The sequence below is a fragment of the Neophocaena asiaeorientalis genome, unplaced genomic scaffold (assembly GCF_003031525.2).
Source record: "Neophocaena asiaeorientalis asiaeorientalis breed wild unplaced genomic scaffold, Neophocaena_asiaeorientalis_V1.1 scaffold556, whole genome shotgun sequence".
Classification (NCBI taxonomy): domain Eukaryota; kingdom Metazoa; phylum Chordata; class Mammalia; order Artiodactyla; family Phocoenidae; genus Neophocaena; species Neophocaena asiaeorientalis.
The window spans coordinates 1463872-1483271 of record NW_020171832.1 but is presented as its reverse complement, the minus strand read 5'-3'; the positions used below and the strand labels follow the sequence as shown (position 1 = coordinate 1483271).

Here is a 19400-nt window from a genome sequence, read left to right as displayed (position 1 = left end):
TGGTTTGCACTTCTCTAATGATTAATGATGTTGAACATTCTTTCATGTGTTTGTTGGCAGTCTGTATATCTTCTGTGGAGAAATGTCTATTTAGGTCTTCTGCCCATTTTTGGATTGGGTTGTTTGTTTTTTTGTTATTGAGCTGCATGTAGCTCATTGTTTTGTTTTGAATTTCTTTGACTGTAGGTTGAAAAATGTGTGGCCAATTCAATGACTATTTCCTTTACAAGTTACTCATTTAGGGGTATTCACCTTGTTCTCATTGGCATGTAAGGACTCTGTATGTATTAAAGATAGTAATCCTCTGTCTTTCATAAATGTTACTAAAATTGTTTCCTTTTCTCTCACTTTATCACTTGTCTTTATATTTTTAAAGTGTTTTTAATGTCCTGAAGATTTCCATTTTCATGACATCAAATCTATATATTGTACCTTACTGTTTCTACCTTTGGTGTCTATCTGAGCATTGACTCTCTACCTTGAATCTTTATAAATACTCACCTATGTTTTGTTCTGCAACTTTCATGGTTTTGTTTTTTATATTTATACCTTTAATCCACCAGGAATTTATTTAGATTTAAAATGTAAGTTGGAAGCTACATGTTCCTCTGTGCCCCACCCCACAAAGCAAGTTGACCAATTTCTCCATGATTTACTAAATAAGTCATACTTTCCACATAGCTTTGACCCTCTTTGTCACTCTTCTTTACTAAAAACAAAAAAACTCCTGTATGCAGATTCTTCCTTAAGGTCATTCTGCAATTTTTGTCATTTCTGTTTTCTTTTAATCTCACTGTTATGTGATTGGGATTACATTATATTCTGAATTTACATAATAGGAAGGGGATTGACAGTTTCACAAAATTAAGCCTTCCCTTCAACAGCTCTTTCTAATCAAGTCTTTTATGCCCTTCAGTAAAATGTTTCAGCTTTCTTACAGAGGACTTGTTGAATAAGCATTTTCTATTTTTATTTGTGATTTGGAATGGAATCATTTTTTCCCTTTTATTTTCTATCTGATTGTTGTTCCTGTGAAGAAGGGTTTTTTGTTTTTTTGCTTGCTTATTTGTTTTGTTTTCTTTTTCTGTCTATTACACTCCTGAAGATTTCTGGCTGAGGAGAATGGGGTGATGGTATACATCTGAATTACAAGGGATTCAAAATTATTCCTAGTTACTATGGTTTGTTGCCTATAAGGATTGAAAGTAATATTAAATATCTGTTAGAGATTAGTGAAAATAAAGATGAAATTTTTTTTCCATCCAAGTTCACAAATCCCAGGTTACAACCCCTGATGGCTCTGGCATTTCTTAGGGTATCTCTGGAGTTTTCTGCTGGGTCCCCTACCATCAGCTGCAAAAGACGGGGAGAGGGAACATGCCCTTAACCACTATTTGCCTGGGATACATTTTTCATTCTTTAGTTTTCAGTCTTTCTAAGTCTAAGATGAAATGATTCATGTACACACCACTCTTAGACTTTAATCTGGTCTCAGTCACTCACATTTATTATGAATACTGAACTACTTCAGACTTACTTCTGCGATCTTAATTTCCCTTGATATTTTTCTTTCATGCTTTTGTTTTGTTTGGTAATTTGTTATATTTTCTTTCCTCCATTTTTTCCTTATGTAAGTCTGGAAGTTTTATACAACCAATTTCTATCCTTCCAGAGTTTTAAAATATATGAGCTTACATCTTTCTATTGTTGTTACTATCAACAGTTACTTAAGACCAGAAAAGAAAAATAAAGATAGCCATATCTGAAAGGATGTTTACTTGTCTCTCTCCCACCCCACATGCCCATTTACCTCCAAAGAACACAAAGGAGACAAGAGGAGAATGGGAGAAATCCTATCACCTACCTTCTAGTCATGGCAGGCACTGAGGGGTAGAGAACATATAGCTAATAGAACAAGACAGAGCAGTATTCCTACACTTCTTTGCGGATGACAAGTAGACATGCCCCTTTATCAAATTCTGAGTTAGAAGCAGTCCAGGAAAGTGATTTCTTCTTGAGGTAGTTTGCTTACGATTGTAATGCCATTAACTGGGTGTAGACTGACAACGTAAGCATGACCAGGAGCCTGGTCTACCAGTTGCAATGTTTTACCCAGGGTGAGTATCCATCTATCTCTCCACCAGGGGCTCCTCACCTATTTTCTCTGTGTTTTGGGGTCCCTGGCTTAAAAGACAGATTTCACTTCCAATGCAGGGAGCGGGGGTTTGCTCCCTGGTTGGGGAAATAAGATCCCACATGCACAGCCAAAAACGTACTGAGGGAAGGAAAGGGGAGTCTCCCATATGTTGAGGAGTCCCAAAAGCCCCACTGACCTCATATATGTGTTGTCTTAGACCCCGCATGTTCGTGACACCCAGGGCAGGGGACCGTGGGGAATTTTACAGCCCCAGCAACACACTGCCACCTGGGTTCTTTCTATCCAGCCCCTTTCTCACAGTGCTTGGCCTGTGAAATCCCAGCGGTGTGTTGCATTCTGGGAAATGTAGCTTTCACAATTCTGTGCTATATTCTCAGTGTAGGGGATGGGGGCAGGGGTGAGACCTCTGAAATTATCTAGGAGAAGTAGGGATTGGGGAAGAATTCTTCTGGCCTTCTTAAAGAAGCGAGTGTCTCCATTTTGGTTGATGTAGACTGGCTCCCCGATGACAACAGAGGGGATACAAAGCATCTTCCTACTGTTTTTATGCTCTCTTTGTTTCCAGGATAAAAGACTGAATAAAAATTTTTTTTCTCTCAGTCCAGTTCCATTTGGTTTAGACTTAGTGAACTTCTTCCCAGCTTATTATAATCATTTTTAAGTTATAGCTTTTAATGGCATTGCGCCTTTTTTTCTTTTGCTGTCATAAGCAAGTTAACTGGAAGCTGTTAGAAAACTGTCATTTGAAACAGGAGTCTCTGCTACCATCTTTTCCTTTTTTAACTGTTATTAAAGTCCCAGATGGGTATGATTCTAAAATATACAGTAACAGGTTACTTAGTGTTATTCATTTGATTGCCTAGAGTAAGAAAGTTGGTTCTTTGAAAAATAAGCCAAGTTATGGTTTGTCTTTCCAGAGGGAAAACTTTTGCAATCAAGCCCTAGTTTCCTACTCATTTGTAGTCTACTATTTTGAGTTCCAAAAAACTGTATAAAGGAAGCTTCTTTTACATTGCTCTGAATTATCAAGCAAGAGCCATTATTTCTCATCTGATCAGCCAAATAGACTTGTTCCCAGGAGGTTGCTTGATATTGGATCTCAGGAAATACTCAATTTTCTCAGGAGAAAGAGGACGTGATTGAACTCTGCCATCAGTGACTGTAATTCCAGGCTCCACATGGTGGGAATTCAGGAAGTTGTGTTTCAACAGCGTGGTGATCTGGGGCAAATATTTGATACTGCTGTTCTTGGACATTGAGAATATTGTTGCCTTGTGTCTTATCCTGTTGACGTTGAACCCAAGAGCCATGCCCTACCCTCTTTTCTACACTGGCAGAGCCTGCCTCTCGTGAGACAGGTTGAAAATGTCAGATGCTTACTTTGTCAGGCTCACCTGCAGCTAGAGGTGCCATGCAAGCCAGTTCTGACTGGTGTGGTACAATGGAAAGTCTGTTGTGATGAAAGATTTTTCTTCCCTGATTGGAAGGGGAGGGGAATTGGGAGAGAGAGGCCCCACTCCATCTGATAAAGGAGCTAGGAGACCCCACCCTTCTCTTCCTGCTTTTGGATACTGACATGAAAGGATGTGACAGTTGGAGCTGCTCTAGTCATCTTGTGACAAAAAGATGTCCCTGACAAATCAGGGACAGCAGATTGGAAAGACAGGAAGGACCTAAATCTTCAATAATTGCCAAGCCACTGCAACAACCGTGGTACTGTCTACCCCCAGATTTTCTAATGAAGAGAAAAATAAACACTTGGGAATACCTATTACCTCTGGCTGCAAATGTCTTGTTCTTCTCTACTTCTGGACGCACAGGAGCAGAGCACTTCTCTGCCACCAAAGTATGGCTCACACATCTATGACTTGAAATGATGTGTGACCAGAGTATTGTATTTTGTGTTCAGTGATTGATCCCTGGTGCTCTTCCCTGCAGTGGTAATCATGGGAGCATGTACATTTGTGAAGGTTCCAAAGATCCAAGCAGCCTGGAATAATGAGCTAATGCCTAAAAAACCGCTGCTGTGCTGTGGACAGTTGCCTGGACCCTCAGCTGATTTTGCATGAGTAAGCAATAAACTTCTGTTGTGTTAAGCCACTGTTGGAGGCTGTTACTGCAGCATAATGCAGCCTATCATGCCAGATACAATCTCTATTCTTTTAGCCACTTGTATTTTTATATGCTCCTACTTGTAACTGAAAGTACCTAATTGACACAACATATATAGCAATTTGACCTGCAGACAACTGTTTCTGAAAAATGAGATGGTTGCATTGGTGGGGAAATGAACATTTACGATTTTCTCCTGTCCAGACTTTAGTTTCCACCTTCTAGTAACAACATCCCAATTTTGCTTAAGGAAACCACTCTGGCAGACATATCCATTCCCTGACCATGTCTTCTCAGCACGCACTTCTACCCACAGAAAGCTGCTCACTTCAAACTCTTATGACTCCTTGCCTGAAAACTTTTGTCTAATTGTAATAACATGCTGAACTCATACAGAGGACAAGCCAGAATTACCCAAGAGTTAATGTCCCAGAAGCTCTCAACCAACCATGTAAAGACAGATGGTTAGAAAATATTCTAGTTTCTTCATCTCTCAGTTAAAATAACTCTGATGTGCATTCTAAACTGTCTCCCTTTGAGAGCAAACCCCAGTTGCCAAGAGTGGGAACTGCTTTGATAATACATCTTTTATTGGCTTCTTCCCCTTCCTTGCCTCTCTTCCCCACTCTTGAGTAAACCTCCCTGGGGTCAACTCCCAAATGAAGCGCTTGCTCCTGAATCCTTGTCTCAGAGTTAGACTCTGGCGGAACCTAAACAGACACTATCCCTCCCCAAGTGGACCCAATCTTTCTAGGACTATCAATAAAGGTACATTACTTTCTCTGTCTTTTGTATGTGGACCTTGAATGGAATCACACAATGACTATCTTCAAGAAGTTAGAGGCTCTTCAAAAGGTCTACTTATTAGTTCCTTCTTTATAGATTCCTGCAGCCCTTCTGACACCTGCCTTTTTTGAGCCAGATACCTTAGTTTTTTCCCCTGGTTCAATGAGTTAACCCATATTCTCTTAATAGATTCATTTTGGGATGAGAAAGCTAGAATTGCTTTCTGTGATTTGTAGTCAAAGCAACCAATGGATATAGATGATGTATTAGACCTCTTTCAGCTATAAAGATTTCATGATAAAAATGAACGAGTTATAAAAAGTATAAGATCACTAAATGCTGTATGTTATTCATAAAATCAAATCCATAGAAGTCACTTTAAAATGTCAATGTTTTCACATTTCTTCACATTTTACTTGAAATAGCATCTCTAGCTTGTGAGAATGTCTTTCTAACATTTCAACACACTTCCCTTAAATAGTTATTGATCTGAAAGAGTGAAATAACTTCGTGGTGGAAGGGAGGGGTCATTGCAGTTGCTGCTATTTTGTTTCTATCTGGGTAACTATTAAGTTCCCATTATCTGGTGTAAAGTCTTTTGAAACATTTCTAAGAATAAAAAGTTCTTAAGAGATTTCTATGCAAAGAAATCCGTAATGCTAAAATCATAGAGAAACCTTGTTTATTTACATTAATCTTACATACCTGAACATGAGAGTCACAGAGAAAAACTATTTAAATATACACTAACAACAAAAGATCAGAAAGACAAATTAAGGAAACAATCCCATTTACCACTGCATCAAAACAAATAAAATACCCCTAGGAATAAACCTGCTTGAGGAGTCAGAAGACCTGTACTCAGAAAACTATAAGGTACTGATGAAAGAAATCAAAGATGACAAACAGATGGAGAGATATACCATGTCCTTGGATTGGAAGAATCAATATGGTCAAAATGACTATATTACCCAAAGCAATCTACAGATTCAGTGTAATACCTATCAAATTACCAATTGCATTTTTTCACAGAATTAGAACAAAAAAATTTACAATTTGTATGGAAACATAAAAGACCCCAAACAGCCAAAGCAATCTTGAGAAAAAGAAATGTTAAAGCATATGAAAACATGTCAATATCATAAATTATTAGAGAAATGCAAATCAAAACTACAATGAGGTATCACCTCACACCAGTCAGAATGGCCAACATCAAAAAACCTACAAACAATAAATGCTGGAGAGGGTGTGGAGAAAAGGGAACTCTCTTATACTCTCGGTGGGAATGTAAACTGGTACAGCCACTATGGAGAACAGTATGCAGGTTCCTTAAAAGACTAAATATAGAACTACCATATGATCCAGCAATCCCACTCCTGGACATATATCCAAACAAAACTCTAATTTGAAAAGATACATCCACCCTGACGTTCATTGCAGCACTATTTACAATAGCTAAGACATAGGAGCAACCTAAATGTCCATCAACAGATGAATAAAGAAGATGTGGTACATATGTACAATGGAATATTACTCAGTCATAAAAAAGAACAAAATAATGACATTTGCAGCAACATGGATGGGCCTAGATATTCTCACACTGAGTGAAGTCAGACAGAGAAAGACAAATATCATATGATATTGCTTATATGTGGAATCTAGAAAAAGATGGTACAAATGAACTTATTTACAAAACAGAAATAGAGTCACAGACGTAGAAAACAAACTTATGGTTACCAGGGGTAAGGAGAGTGGAAAGATAAATTGGGAGATTGGGATGGACATATACACACTACTATATATAAAATAGATAACTAATAAGGACCTACTGTATAGAACAGGGAACTCTACTCAATAGTCTGTAATGACCTGTATGGGAAAAGAATCTAAAAAAGAGTTGATATATGTATATGTATAACTGATTCACTTTAGTGTACACCTGAAACTAATACAATTTGTATATCACCTATAAAAATTTAAAAATAAAAATTTAAAAATTAAAAAAAATAAATATCCTCTCCCTTTAAAAAAAAAAAAGTGTCTCCTAATACCCAAATCTAGGACAAGATGAGAAAAAAATGTAAGAGTAATGGATTATAGCCTAGTATATAAAATATATAATTCATGAGTCCATACTGATATAATTGAGCAAATAAATGGGAGAGAATTCCAATTAATAAATGTAGAAGGAATAATGGCAATATAAAATAATCATTTGGCAACATAATAGTAATAATTATCTCAGTCAAGGATCATTAATAGATGCTAAAATTAGCAGGAGAAAGTACAATGAGACACAGAATATTTACATACTCCCAAATATCTCCTCACAAGATACTTGCCAAATACAAAGAGGAAAATAGTAATGTTACAGTGGAGAAATTTAGAAGACTCTGCCTTATTCAAGCGCTCCAATATCACCACTAATGAGACAAAGTGTCATCATGTGCCTCCTGATTTGATATGCTGAGAACGTGTCATGGTTAATTTCATGTGCCACCTTGACTGGGCCATGGGGTGCTCAGATATTAGATTAGACATCATATATGGGTGTATTTGTGAGAGTGTTTCTGGATGAAATTCACATTTGAATTGGTAGAATGAGTGTAGCAGATTGCCCTCCTCAATGTGAGTGGGCTTCATCTGATGTGTTGAAGGGCTGAATAGAATAAACAGGTTGAGTAAGAAAGAATTTTTTGCTCTGTGTATCTTACTAACTTCAAGCTGGGACATCAGACTTCTGCCTTCGGGCTCAGACTTGGACTCAAACTATACCATTGACTCTCTTGGGTCTGGACTTCTCAGCCTCCATAATCACGTGAGCCAATTCCTATTTATATTTGTGTGTGTGTGTGTGTGTGTGTGTGTGTGTACACATACACATATACACACACTATTGGTTCTGTTTCTCCTAAGAAACCTAATACAGATATTTTAGTACTGAGAGTGGTTCTAAAGGAACAGAATTTTAAGGATGAGCTTTCTGAATTGATTCTGGCCTTCTGGAATTGACTCTCGAATCTGATTAGATTTAAATATGCAGAATGACTCTGCATCCAATAGTAAAGAGAGCACTTATAGTCCACGGCATGATCTGGCAATGGAGATACAGAAAATATCTGCATTGGATACTCCTAATCAATCCTTTATAAGAAGCAAGATGTTGGGTGACTGTGTATATGATACTTTCAAACATTTTGGGAACTCTAACATACCAATATAATGAGGATGGCTGGTTTCTCCTAATGTTGACTGGACAAAGTGATAAAAAAAAAAGGATAAAAAAAATAAAAGTGATAAAAAAAAATTGAATTCATGGGTGAATTCAATTCCCCAGCTCAGACACCACATAAATGAGCTGAAAGCTTCTATACATGCCTTGGAATACTCTTGCCTCCTGTAGCTGCAGGGCCGAGATTGCTGAAAATCAAAAGAATCTCACCCTGTGATTAACTGAATTACAGGTTAGACTCCCAGTCTCACAGAGTGTCTACCGTTAAAGTGAGGGCATTGACTGGGGAAAAAATGGGATCCTGCATGCGACCATGGGGATATGTGGGAAGAATCTGATGAAGCTGGAGACACCGAACCCTTAAATTCTGATGAGCCTTCTTTGCCGGTGGAAGAGGCCTCTGCACTCCCAGCTGGAAGTGGCATTGGGTCATGTATGTGGGATTTTTGCAACAATGCATAACCTGAATTTAATCATGAGAAAATATCAGACAGACCAAAACAGAGGGACATTCTACAAAATAACTGGCCAGTACTCTTCAAAAAGATCAAGGCCATGCAGGACAAACAAAGGCTAAGGAACTTTCACAGACTGGGGGAGACCAAGAAGACATGCCAACTAAATGCAATATGGGATCACTGATTGGAATCTGGTCCCCAAAAAAAGGTCATTAGTGGGACAATCGATAAAAGTTGCATAAGACTGTAGATGAGTTCATAGTACCGTATCAACATTAACTTCCTGTCTCTGATCATTGTACTGTGGTTACGTAAGATGCTAACCTTTTGGAGGGAGGGGTGCAGTGCATGCAGGAATTCTTTGTGCTATTTTTACAACTGTTCTGTGTCTTAAATTATCTCAAAATGAAAAGTTCAAAGGTTAAAAAAAGTAAGTCCAAAGCATTATTTAAAGTGAATTACACAAACATGCACTGAAACAGCAACTGGAGATGGAGAATATACTGAGGGAGTAAATGTAAAAGATATCCGGAATATTGATCAGGCTCCCTGAAATCATACTGCGTTCAAAACATGCCGCGGTCACACTGTGCAAAGCAAAATGGAAATGAGAAACTAGATGTAAAAAAAAATCACAAACAGCCTGAAGAACAATGCAAAATGACCACTTATTCAACCCATGAATTGAAAGGAATTTGGAGTAAAGAACTGATTAAAGAAGGGTTTGGAAGATTTAAGAAAAATGTGACTGAACACAAGTGAGGATTTTGACATATATAAGTGATTTCCCTCCTCTACTATTTCTGATAAGAAATTATATGTATTTCTCTATAGATGAATATATTCTATTTCTTCTAATAAGTATGCACGTGTCTATAAATTATGAATAGAAATTTATCATCAGCTCTATAACTAGGAAAGAGTGAATATAAAGAATTGTGCATAAGTTAGAAAACTCTTCAAAAAATAAAACAAAAACGGAGTTGTACACCAGGGAGAAAGAAACTGATCAGCCCAGTGGTTACACAGGAACTAAATGGAAAGAAGATCTAATAGTATATCATCATCATTATCTTAAGGCAATTATAGTAGAGCAGCAAAAATCTGAGCATTTACTATATACCAGCCACTATTAATCAAGGACTTTATATGTCAATTCACATAATCCTCACAACATATGAGGTTAGTCTACTATTCTTCCCGTTTTACAGATGATGGTAAAATGTAAATGGCAAAAATGGGATTTGAGGGCAAGCAGTTTGGCCCAAAAGTAAAGTTTTTCATCACAAGGTTTAACCACTGCCGTGAATTTGCAAGAAAAGACTTGACTCAACAGACGGGTTTTCCCTTCTCCTGGGAGATGAAGCTTCTAATTTATAATACTATTACGCCTTAATATGATCAATACCCAGGATTAGGATCTTCCTGTCACCAGGAGGTGATGGACTAGGGCATGTGTGGCAAGGTGAAGAGTTGAAGGTAGGGAAGGGGTGACAAGAAGGCTCAGACCATAGGATGTAGAGCCCACACGCCTCACGCCAGCACTGAGGCCGGTTGTAGTTCCCTACTGGCCAGGGCTCTCAAAGGGACCAGAGGGAACTGCTCCTGCCATACAGACACTGCCTTGTTGAATAGAAAATTGTCTTTTGGGTAGAATTTGAACTGGTGATGTCATGCCTTGTCACACCTACCACTTGACTTCAAATTGGCAGCTGGGAGGACAGTCAGCAGAGGACAGTGGACAAAACCTCCTAAGTGTGAATTTAGATTTGAAACACATCCTCAATCAGTTAATATATCTTGTGCTCAGAAAATATGGACACCAACAGTCAGGACTCACTGCGGTTAACTGACTAGGAAAGATAACATGATGAAAACATTTGAGAAACATTTGTTCTGGAAACAGAATTTGCGAATGAATTTAGAGTAGGGTAAACTCAAAAGCCTACAGAAGACAAGGAGGTAATGGATTATAATCGAGTAAAACAGGCAGAGCTGTTTCTTTTGAAGAGACTTTGTTTCCTTATTAAACACATAGACTAGTCATCACTTCCACAGAGAAACATGCCTTCTCCAATGTTGCTCTTAAAACACACAGCTCTTCTGGGCTATCTTTTGCTTTCGTGGCTTTGATGGAGAGACGCACAGAGAAATAGTTCTCTCCTGTGGGACTTTCAGTAATGTAGGCATGATGATAAATGTGGACTGACAGGCCCTAAGAGGGTGACAAGTGGCAGTGGGTGGGAGGATGGGAGGATGGACAGCACACGCGCACTGATGAGTACAGGCTCTGTCGGCTGGCAGCTGGTTTTTGCCAAGCAGAATGTGGGCCCTGTGTTGTCAGACCTCCGCATTGTTCAAGAAAGCCTGAAAACATTTTTATAGGAAATATCTTGGCTTCCAATATTTACCTCAAGCTTTCAAATTAGGTGCAGACCTCCTTCTTAAAACACTTTCATCATCCTCTTCAATGACACTCTCCCAAGTGTCTCCCTTCTGTACTGGATGCTCCTAATCTCCTTTTCGGGGTCCTCCTCTTCTGCTCATCCTCTAAAATAAGGGTGTCCCAGGTCCACTTCTCTGCTCTATCTACATTCTCTACCTGGGCAACCTCACCTGATCCCATGGCTTTCAGCCACCTGTGCCAGAGATTCCCAAACTTATATCCAGCCCTGACCTCTGCCTCGCACTCCAGACACTTGTCACCATGACTTCTCCAAATAGATGTCTAATAGAAAACTCAAATTAACATGGCCAAAATGGAACTCTCCCCTGACCTACCCATACCTTCTCCTCCCCATCTCAGGAAATGGAACACCATCCACCAAGGTGTTCAAAACAGAAAAAAAAAAAAAAGCATTTCATGCTTTATATAATATTTATGTGTGGTATAATTTTATGCTCATACTTGTTTATGTTATTCCCCCTTTTTAGGAGACTCTTTCTGCCCCTTCCTCATCCCTTTCACCAGGAAAATTCCTATTTATCCTTCAAGAATCAGTTCTAGCATCATCACCTCCAGGCAGGGCTGATCACATAATTTTCTGGGCCCCATGCAAAATGAAAATGTGGATGAAATCAATCTACTTGTCACAAGCTTGGTCATCCCAAACCAAGGGATTGCAGCCTCTGCACGGGACACTCTTGGCACCTGAATTGAGGGTGAGAGAGAGGCCCTCATGAGTTGCCTAGACAATGAGCCCGTGGAACTGCCAGCGCAGGGTAGGGACAACTGCCACCTTGCCCCACCCCAAGACACTGCGGGGCACAAGCCTGACCTTGGCCCTCCTTGCTCCTGTGCCTGGTCTCTGCCTGGGATGTAGGGTGATGGCAGTACGCGGGCCTCCCCCGGCAAGGTTCGCTGCCCCATGGCTCCAGTGGCTGAGGATGGGCTGCTGAGAACCCCTCCTGTGGAGACCGGGAAGCAGAGGAAGGTGGGACTGCACTGAGCTGGGGCTCCAAGCCCCAGGGTACATGCCCATTGTCCCACTGAACTGCACCTACAAAACACACATTTCAAGGATAAAGCTACAATATTAAGAATTTCGAAAGGGGACCACAGCATTAAACCCCAAGCATGAGCACTTCTGAGCGTGAGGCCCTGAGATACTGGTTGTATGCCCATGAAGCTGGTCCTGCCTCAGAGAAATTTTCTCTGACTGGTCCCCCCAAACTGAACTAGCTGCCCCTTTCTGTGCTCCTTGCTTATCCCATGTTTGCATGTATCACTACATTTAGCACATTATCTATTTATATGTATGTTTCACAAAATATTTTGTAAACTTCATAAGTTCAAGGAATTTGGCTAAATCCTTTTTTCTTTCTAGGCCTCAGTATTGAAATTGCTTATCAGTAGACCTTTGATAGGTGTTCAAATGGCCTGACAAATATACTAACTGGCTGAGCAGAAAACAAGTTATACACCATCTCTTTTCGGCCCTGCCAACACCCCTACCATGGTTGTCTTCCTTGTGTTCCAGCCCCAGCAATGGATCATACCTGATCCACAGTTTTACATCCCCACTACTATAGCCACTGCCACCACCATGGACTAGGAAGTTTCTATGCACAGCTCCAGCTGACAAGGAGAGATCATCACATCTGAACATCTGAACACTTGCCAGATGGGATCCACAGAGGCTCTGGCTTCCTCTGGGGAGCTGGGAAAGGCTGTATAACATAGCTGGAAAGTGAGAAAGTTAACATCCTAAGGAGGCAGAATTCAACAATGAAAGGCACGAGATAGAAAGGAGTCAGCAGATATTTACCTGTCTTTCCTTCCCCTAATGGATTGTTCTGAAATGCAGTCATTTTATTTGGCCTCTCTGGAAATGTCCCACAAGGCTGGGCAACCAGCCATATTTATTCTGAAGTCATATCCAGCTTGCCAATACCCCTCCTTGTAGTTTCTTACCCTCCTTAGGGTAAGCTTAGGGATATCAATTCGCCACTGCAACTGATCAAATGATATATAATGATAATTATAGCACTTTTGCAGCGGTCAGCTACTTACGATGGCACTGAAACCCTTGATAGGTTCGGGGCAGCAAACTATCATTTTAAGGCATTCTGTGAAAGCCATAGATGGCCTTAAGGCAGGTAGTAAGTCCAGATCATGAACACATCAAGCAAGAACCAGAGGAACATCTGTGGGGGTAGATCTCGAGGGTGTTGGACCCTCAAGTGGAAATGGAATTTTAAACTAAGCAGGAGAAATTTGTTGAAATGGGCAACTCATCCATAAGTTGGAATTTAGTGTCTAGCAAGTCTTAATACTGTCCTAATAAAATTCAGTGTTTACCAGTCCTAATAGTTAGCTGGGATGACTCCATAAAGCCTGGATTCACAATGGCTCAGTTAGTTGAGGTGGATTTGTTGGAACTTAATTGGCAGAGTAATGAGAAAGGGGTGAGAAGGCTCAGGAAAAAGAGAATATTAGAATGAAGACATGCAAACCCACTACCTGAGTGTATTCTCCAGGAGGGGACACTCCCCTCGCTAAGAAATGTACCCATGATGGGAAAGCCAACATCACTGAGAAACTCACTGTTGGTTGTCTTCTTCAGGCCAGGGTTGACAGTGGAAGATCCTGGCATAGCACTGGACTTTATATCAATGGAGATATTGGGATTCTGGAAAGGCAGAAGCCAGGGGAGATATAATTACTAAACTGAGTAGTATGGTCAGAATGGCAATCAAAGTGCCTTGGCCCAGAGTGATTATTACCTCAAATTGATGATGGTTTTCCCAAAGGTAACATAGACAAACCACCATCTAAGAGCATTGGTTGTCAAAGTGTTGTCCTAAGATCAACAGCTTTAGCGTCACCTAGGAACTTCTTTGAAACGAAAATTCTCAAACCCCACTCCAGACCTACTAATATAAAAATTCTGGGGATGTGGCCCAACAATCTACCTTTTAACTAAAGTTTAAAGACCATTGACTAGGCTTTTGTTTGATTTGTACAACCAAAAAGAATTCAAAACTGCTGATCATAAAGCTGATGTCAGACACTGATGGAAAACTGAAATTTCCAGTTACTAGATCCAAGCCAGTTCACAGAGTCAGAGCCCATCGATTAAAGGGAATATTGGGTCCCCACAATGCCACCACAGCATGGCAAGTATCTCTCTAACCTTTCCTCAAAGCCAGAGTAATTGTGTGCTGAAGAAAAGGGAATACCCAGATTTTTTTTTTTTTTTTTGCTGCACCACGAGGCATGTGGGATCTTAGCTCCTCAACCAGGGATCAAACCTGTGCCCCCTGCAGGGGAAGTGCAGAGTCTTAACCACTGGACCGCCAGGGAAGTCCCCAGACGTCTTGAGGATAGTTAGAATGAGATCACAGCTGACAACAATATTAGAGAACCCCAAACACCACCACGGTCCTCCAGTTAAGAGGGAGCCTTATAGATACCAGATTGTAAATGGTGTTTGGGTTCAAGTGCATCTCACAATGGATCCAATAGATCCAAGGACCCACTCTGTTTCTGTATCTCTAGTCTCTGAATGCCTAATGGGATAGATATACTTAGAAGTTTGCCCTTGGTTTCCTGACCTATGAATTAAGGAACATTATGATTAAAAAAGGTGCAGGGCACCTTCCCTCCAAGCCAGGACAGTACATCAGAAGCAATATCACCTGCCAGACAAATTGCAGAAATTAGTACCAAAAAAGGCTTAAAAGATTCAGGGATGGTGATTCCCATAATATACCTAGTTATTTCACCTACCTGGCCTCTGCAAAAAAATCATGTGGATCATGGTGGGTGCCAGGGGACTACTATAAACTTAAAATAGTATCCCCAATTATAGTTTCTGTGCTAGATATGAATTTTATGGGAGCAGATCAACTCAATCTCTGGCACTTCATTTGTGACTACTGTTTTGCTAAATGCTTTATTCCTGATTCTCATCAATAGAGAGGATCAAAAGCAGCTCATCTTCACGTTTCAAGGACAGCAGGAAGTCTTCACTATCTTGCTCTAGGTCTGTGTTAATTTTCTGCTGTCTGTCATGGTCTATTCTATAGCGATCTCCATCATCTTGCTGTTCCACCGAGCATGCGTCACGCTAGCCTTCTACACTGATTGACATTTTACTAATTGGACCTAATAAGGAGAACAGGTCAAGTAATTCAAATGCCCTATTAAAACACGTATGTGTCAGAGGGTAGGCAGTAAGTCCTTGATGAGCAAGGGGTCTGCAACATCAGTGAAATTTTTTAGGGGTCCAGTGGTCTGGAACATGAAGGGCCATACACTCTGAAGTAAAGCCTGAGAGCCTGACAATGGTACACCAAGTAACTGTGCAATTGGAGCTGCCCGTCATGAGCTTAGTGTTAACAGAAACTCCCAGAAGAAGGTTGAGAGGCAAAGAAGCAAACTACTGCATGAAAGAAATGGTAGATTTAGGGAGACTCAAGTACTCCAGAAGATGCAAAAAAAATATGACTTGTTGGCCTAGACCTACATATCACCTGCCTCTGTTGCATTGATGCAACTCTCTCAGTCCACACCTATTCCAACTGAGGGAGAAAGAAGGACCTTGAACTCAAGTCAAAGACAGTTTTGTAGTATGCTATATTGGGTCCTATAGAAATGGATCACCGCCACATTATGCCACAAAGAGACTCCTAATAACCAGGTAGATAGAATGACCTATTTTCTGGGTGTCAGTCAGCTTCTCTCCTTGCTCAGTTCACTGCTTGCACAACGGGCTAATGAACAAAGTGGCCATGGTGGCATGTTCAGATCCTGTACACGAATCCAGTAGCAGGGGCTCCAGGGGAAGTAGGGGTGAGAAGTGGCTGCAACTCCGGGCAGAGGAGGCAGGAACCCGAAGGCGAGCAGGGGTCGGGTGGGCACCACAGCGGGGGTCACCATCGAGGCGGTGAAGCGCGAGACTCATGTTCTGCAGCAGCAGGCCGGTGACGCGGAGGAAAGGGCCGAGCGCCTCCCGCAGAAGTGGAGGGAGAAAGGCGGCCTGGGAACAGGCTGAGGCGGCCTCCTTGAACCGTAGGATCCAGCTGGTTGAAGAGGAGCTGGACCGCGCTCAACAGCGCCTGGCCACTGCCCTGCAAAAGCTGGAGGAAGCCGAGAAAGCTGCTGATGACAGCGAGAGAGCCATGAAGGTCGCTGAAAACCGAGCCTTTGGAGACTTGGAAGGCACAGAGAAGCGAGCTGAGCTGGCAGAGTCCCGTTGCCGAGAGACGGATGAGCAGATCAGATTGGTGGGTCAGAAGCTGAAGTGTCTGAGTGCTGCTGAGAAAAAGGACTCGCAAAAAGACGACAAATGTGAGGAAGAGACAGATTCTTACTGACAAACTCAAGGAGGCAGAGACCCGTGCTGAGTTTGCTGAGAGATCGCAGCCAAGCTGGAAAAGACAGTTGAAGATTTGGAAGATAAACTGAAATGCACCAAAGAGGAGCACCTCTGTACACAAAGGATGCTGCACCAGACTCTGCTTGACCTGGAGGAGATGCAGAGCACCCCAGTCCCGCCCTGCGCTGCCCCTCCCTCTGACCCCGACTCTGCTGAGGCCAGCCTGCCCGAAGCTGACCTTGAAACTGATAGCTGATCTCTAACTGGAAGGCTGCTTTCTCCTTTCATCATGTCTCCCACCCCCTCCCCTGTGTCCTTTTCACCAAACTGTCTCTGAATCTGAATCTCTCCAGAGATTCCAGTTGGACTAGAGGCTGAGCACTTTTGGGAACAACTGTTTAAGGGAATGTGAGCAAAGTGTCTTTAAAAGCATGCTGTGATGTACATATTTTATAATTACCTTTTTTGTTGTTGATGTAGCAGCCATTTGTAAAACATTCCAGATAATTCCATAGTTCTGAAGCAGCAGTCTAATCCCTGTCTCACTTTTGGAAGGTAACTTTTCGGCTTAATGCATATTGCCTTCTCCACAGAGGAGGGGAAAAGGTATGGGCCTGCCTTCCTGAGAACCAAACAGCCCAGAGAAAGGCTCCATTTTGGGAAACCTCGTTGCTCTGTAAAAAGTACCCACCAAACCAGAGAGGTGATTCCAGGAGGAGTCAGCAAAAAAAAAAGTACTGTTCACGTTTTCAGCTGAAAATGGTATCTTTGGGCAAATTTTGTTTTTTTTCATCAGAAGTGACCAAACAAAATTAAGATGGCAAGGACTTCCCTGATGGCGCAGTGGTTAAGAATCCGCCTGCCAATGCAGGGGACACGGGTTCGAGCCCTGGTCCAGGAAGATCACACACGCCATGGAGCAACTAAGCCAGTGTGCCACGACTACTGAGCCTGTGCTCCAGAGCCCACGAGCTACAACTACTGAAGCCCGTGCGCCTAGAGCCCATGCTCCGCAACAAGAGAAGCCACCGCAATGAGAAGCCCGTGCACCGCAATGAAGAGTAACCCTCGCTCGCCACAACTAGAGAAAGCCCGCGTGCAGCAACGAAGACCCGACGCAGCCATACATACATACATACATTAATTTTAAAAATGGCAAGACTTCTGTCTGAGACCAAATCCTTGTCCTAGCTCTACCCCATTCCCAACCGCTCACAGAATGGATCATGTGCCCTTTATGTTGAGGTGACCACCTATTTGCTCTCCTGCTTCCTTGAAAGAAAGAAAATTATGTTTTGCCACTGATTGCCATCTGAAACTCATCTCAGCACCCTTTCCTGGGTCTGAAGCTGCTGTCTCTAACAGTGCCATCTCATTGTGCTTTGTATCAGTTAGCGCTGGAGAAATCTTAAGTAGCTTGTGTACAAAGCTGTTTTTAAGTTTTGTACTATTTTGAAACTTTGCTTCTTTGGGGTTGGGGCACACTGGTCACCTCACCTGGCTGTGAGAGCTCTCTAGTCTGTGGGCTGGCAGTGTGCCGATATTTTAAAGTTTCTTTCCTCACCCAATCCCCCCTTTTTGGTGAGGTTTCAGTGAGGTTTGTTAGGTGTGCATCCTACAGCTTAATTAGCTTAAAATGTACTCTCCTTTGGTGTGGTCTCTTTGGGGGTCAGTTGGGAGAAAGAAAAACCAATAGTGTAACTGTTTTGATACTGAAAATTGATAAATGTCTTTTTGAAATAAAGAACCAGTCCCTCCCCCCTAATGAAACAACAACAAAAAAACAAAAGCAGGGGCTCTAGCAACCAAGAATCAGCCTATCTTCTACCGCTTTTAAGGACCCACTTGCAGAATTCATGCTATCTGTTCCTACAGCCTTATACCTGCTGCATTAGAGATCCTGATTCCCAAGGGAGCATTGCTTCCTAGAAACAACATTAAGTTTCACTGAACTGGAAATTGAACTGCTTTGAACTCCTCATGCCAGTGGATAAGCAAGAAAAGAACTACTCTACTGACTGGTTTAGTTGACCCTGATTGTCATGAGAAGGTGGGGTTGTTGCTACACAATGGGGGCAAAAACAAGTACATCTGGATTGTAGGACTCACTGAGGCACCTCTTGGTGATTCTCTGGCCATGAATAGTTGTAAATGGACACTCGAAGCAACTATTGCCTGACAAAGGAAAACAACTGAGGGTTCAAATCTATCAGGGATGAAGGACTGTGTCAACCTACCAGGTAAGCAACCTACAGCAGCTAACATGTTGACTGAAGGTGAGAGAAACTACAATGGGTGACAAACGAGGTAACTGATGAATATCAGCTATGAGCCTGGGACCAGCTGCAGCAGTGACAATTGTAGCTTGGTTTGTTAATCCTCTTTAAGTCTTGCTGAGAAATGGAAACTGACTGATACTTGGAAGGACTGGCCTTGCATCTTCCTTCTTAATGAAGTACAGGAAGTATATCTTGTTCTCATACAAGATCTAGGATATTATAACAGGATGCAAGTAAATCTGATTGGTTCAAGGGATGTAGTATAGGAGACCCAGCTTATGTATCACCCAGGATGCACTCATCCCTGCCGCTCATTCCACCCAGGCATCAACCATCTGCAAGTCTTCTAGCTATTCAAAATATCCCTACAGTGGTTAAGTCCCAGCCACTGCCACTGTCGTCGTACACTGATCGTCCCCACACATAGCCCCAACTGGCACGTGGAAACTGTCCTATTGCAGGCCAGAGGCTCTTGTTGCCCCAGTGGCTGCCTGGAGGGTCTGCATAATACAACCTGGACACATAGGAAGTTAATGCCTCATAGGGTGGATT

At 41.6% G+C, this 19400-nt stretch overlaps 1 pseudogene; it reads left to right on the top strand.

The window, feature by feature from the left end:
* The first annotated feature begins 8609 nt into the window (after positions 1-8609).
* On the top strand, positions 8610-16825 carry LOC112397077 (tropomyosin alpha-3 chain pseudogene; annotated as a pseudogene).
* The last annotated feature ends 2575 nt before the right edge of the window (positions 16826-19400 follow it).